Below are 4,087 nucleotides of genomic sequence, written 5' to 3'. Positions count from 1 at the left end.
TAAAAGTAGTGATGATGGGACTTTGCAGCGATTATCAGCCATTCACAACATATCGCTGGCTAAGGCGGTATTTCAATGCGCCATTGCAATGATTAGTACGTGGGTTTTGACACCCCTTCCCTGTTACTAGCGCTAAATTCAAGGGTGCAAGTGCAAGGGTGCATGCGTTGAAGGAACAATTGTTTATGCACAGGGAAGTGTCCCTTCATGCACATAAACAATCCAGAACAGCGATCTGTAATTCTGTGAGTCCTGCATTGTGCACACACACATGGAAATTGCAAATCATCATTTTTTAAATGATTCTTTATGTGCAGGAAGGGACACTTTCATGCACATAAACAAACATTCATGGCAATTTGCTGTTTCTATGTGTGCTGCATAGTGCAGCACACATAGAAACAGCAAACACGAGGACAAATAAAGCATTTCTCCCCGTTTCACCATGTTAAGACCAGGTTTTCTATGGTCTTAATTTTGGTGCTGCTTCCTATTTCCGCTACCCTTATAAATAGGGGGCAGCATCAAAATCAATGAATGGGTGTTGCGGCAGAACGCCTACGACAACACCCATTGCTCTCCCAATTTAACGTTAAGTGTAGCATGAAAAGGGGCCTTATTTACAAGGCAAAGGGTTTATCTCCAAAGTTACTTCACTAAAGGTAACATTCATGTGGCGATAGGGGCTTGAATATATGACCTAAAGCATTTCTCCTCGTTTTGCCATGTTACGATTGGGTTTTTCCTGGCCTCCTATTTCCACCCTTGTAAATAGGGGCACCGTCAAAATCAATGGGTGTTGCAGCGGAACACCCACCACAACAACCGTTGCATGCCCTTTCAAGCTAAGCATAATGTGAAAGGGGCTCTTATGTTCAAGGCGATGTTAAGCCATGTTAGGATGCTTACCGTGGAAGAGGTGTGGCTCAGCGGCCAGGGCGACTGACGTGGACGCTGGGGATCACGGTTCGATCCCAGGAACCAGTGGCAGGGGTCTGCCTAGCACCATGTGACTCGGGGCAATAGCTTGCTTAATCTTCCCGACGGCCCCCAGCGCCGGGAAACCTACTACGGGTAGCTGTGCGCTTTACAAATACAGGATTATTATTATTACCGCTGCCTTGTAAATAAGGCAAAGTGTTTATTACTACAGGAATGTCTCTAAAACTGACGTTGCTGTGGCTATAGGGGCTTGTAAATATGCCCCTGGAAGTCATGGCAAGGTAACTGCTTTACATATTGTTGTTGTGTTTGGGTTGAAAAATACTCACCAAGACAAATTTAGTAGTTCAGAGTATAGTTAGAATTGTGTAAACATTCAAGTACCTGCTGTATGTATGCTTATAATTTCAAAAAAATATTTATATCTTAATTCCGTAAAGTGCTAATAAGGCATTTTTTAGAATAACAATTGAGGCAAGAAATTAGGTGTGCCTTTGTTTAGGTACTGATTCCTAGAACCATGGAAAACATTAGGGACCTTCCGGGAAATAATTTATTTTTAAGTATTGTGACACCCTCTCTAGTATTTTCTACACTCTAAAACACTTTCTATAAACTAAGAACCTAATACCAGGGGATATAAGCTTGGATTCTAAAACACATTTGCAGGTGCCAATTTGCACTTTAAATAAATGCTGTTAGAAATTATGTGTTTTGACCAATACTATAATATACCTTGGGCATACATTTGTATCTTATCTCTTGCAGATGTCACATGATACTGAGGTAACAGATCACCCTCTATTTTCCTAATACCTCATCGCAAACAAAAATGAATTCATGTAATCATCTTTACAAATTATTATGATGTTTTATTATTCTGTGAGACGATGAGGATACTTAATAACTATTGGAAACAGATGTAGTTGATGTGGTGTTTGGAAAATACTACACAATCTCCATCGATTTTATTCTTTAGTATCTAACCTTTCACTAAATAAAGTGTTATGCCAAAACCCTTATAATATAGCAGATATTTCTTTAGACCAGTGATATTCCACGAAAATAGAAGAGGTACAAAATGACCAATGAATAATCAATACTTGAGTGTTGTAGAAGAAAAGTCCGACATATGAAATGATGTCATAATCTAGCAAAATGTTTGGGGAATGAAACATAAAAGCAGTTATCTCAGAGCGTATTTAGGCCATATCGAAAAGAAAAATGTGAAACTTAAAATGACATTTATACGTAAAAAGTATGTGGGAAAAAAGATGCGTATACACTTTCAAATGGGAGGCTGTGTTTTTAATACAATCCTCAACATAGTTATTCTAGACTCTGATCTAGCTGCTGTTACATTTTCTGCAGATCTTCATTTTGTAGTTTCAAACAAGCCTGAAAACTGAGGACCTGTTTCCAGGTAGTGCATTAAAGTCACACGGATTGATTTTTTTCAATGCTGAGAGCAGGCTGCTGGCTAATATGCGTTTGCCTTAGACATTTGCGGCCACATGCATCATTGTTGCCGTTTGCGATTTCTTAATTGCGGAAATTAAGGAATCGCAATTAAGAAATCGCAAAAGGCTATGCATTAAGAAATCGCAATTTTCTTTGCGATTTCTTAAATTTCCTTAATTGCGATTCACAATCTGCGAATCGCAATTAAGGAATCCCTTCCCATTGATTCCTATGGGCCTAGTGGCCCATAGGAATTAATGGGAAGTCATTCTCGATTTGTGATTAGCAATTTGCGAATCGCAAATTGAGAATGTAATTTCAAGAGTGCAGGGGGGGGTCCAAAGGACCCCCCCCCTGCACCCCTGAAATATAACTTTCAGTGCATTTTTCACACACACATGCCCCATGGGCATGTGTGTGTAAAATAAAACTTTCAAAAAAGCACTTTTGTGCATTTTTGAAAGTTTTCGCAAATTACCATGAAGGTCAACTTCATGGTAATTTACCTCTCCCTATTTGCGAATTCGCAAATTGAAAATGTTCATGCATTGCATTTAAGAAATCTAAAATTGCGATTTCTTAAATGCAATCGCAATTTTAGAAATCGCAACATGATTGCGAATTCTAAAATTGCGAAAAACATGATGCATCCCAATTTTGTCAATTGCATTCACAAACGGCCGAAAATTCCGATTCGCACCGTTTGTGAATGCAATTCACAATGATGCATGTGCCCATTGCTGGTGATGGTTCTTCCTAGGGTGGTACACCCAGAAGAAAGGATCTGTTATTGCACTACAGAACTGTAAGCATTGTGTTAGCCTTTGGAAGCGAAACCTCAAATATAGTCCCAAATGTTAGCTCTCTTGATTCTGCTCCAGCTCCAAATTGACAGATACCAAAGGGGCTCTACGATAGTTCTCTACCTGGACTCTTGCTCTTTCTCTCTCTTTAATATAAAGCCTCTTACTCTTACTTGCCACCGGACTTGTCCTGGGACTCCATTGATATAGTTTTTTCCCATCAGGTTGGCTGTCACGCCTAAGCAAGCACTTCCACAACCCATTGGAGCTTCACTCTTCATCCTGCAGCTGGTAATTGTTTCTGCATTTAAAGTTGTAAAGTTTCATGCAGATCCAATCCTTTATGGCTGTAAATTCCACTGACAAAAAAATATGTGCTGAAACTCTGTTGTTCACAATTTAGTTATTGATTCGGAATGTTTTCTTCTATGTGTGAGGAATATTAGAGGTGTTGCATTGATTAACCTTACTAGTAGTACCTTAAGAGTAAATAGTGCAGGCAGGACACACTGGCTGCTCAAAACTGTCACTCAAGGCCTCTTCTGGTGCTAAAATACCCAATGCAAATGTCATGGCAAAAAGACTGGGGTATAACAGTTTGAGTCTTGGAGATTTGCCATTAAAATGAAAAGGATCGCATCGGTTTGATTAGGGTTGTGTGAAATTACGCCCCTGAGACATTAATCCTGCCCAAAAGTGTGCGAAATTTGTCAGGTGGACATTACCGGAGATGTCTTGTATACGAAAAAAATAAATGCGTGATTCCTGGGCGTGAATCAATGATCAGAATTCCGAGCTAACATGCATGTTCCAATAAGGGCTCATTTTCCGGTTTCAAGACCAATCTGGGCTCTAGGAGGTCAGAAACCTTCCCCAAAACC

Source organism: Lissotriton helveticus, chromosome 2_1 (assembly GCF_964261635.1).
Source record: "Lissotriton helveticus chromosome 2_1, aLisHel1.1, whole genome shotgun sequence".
Classification (NCBI taxonomy): domain Eukaryota; kingdom Metazoa; phylum Chordata; class Amphibia; order Caudata; family Salamandridae; genus Lissotriton; species Lissotriton helveticus.
Note: the sequence above shows the minus strand (reverse complement) of the source record.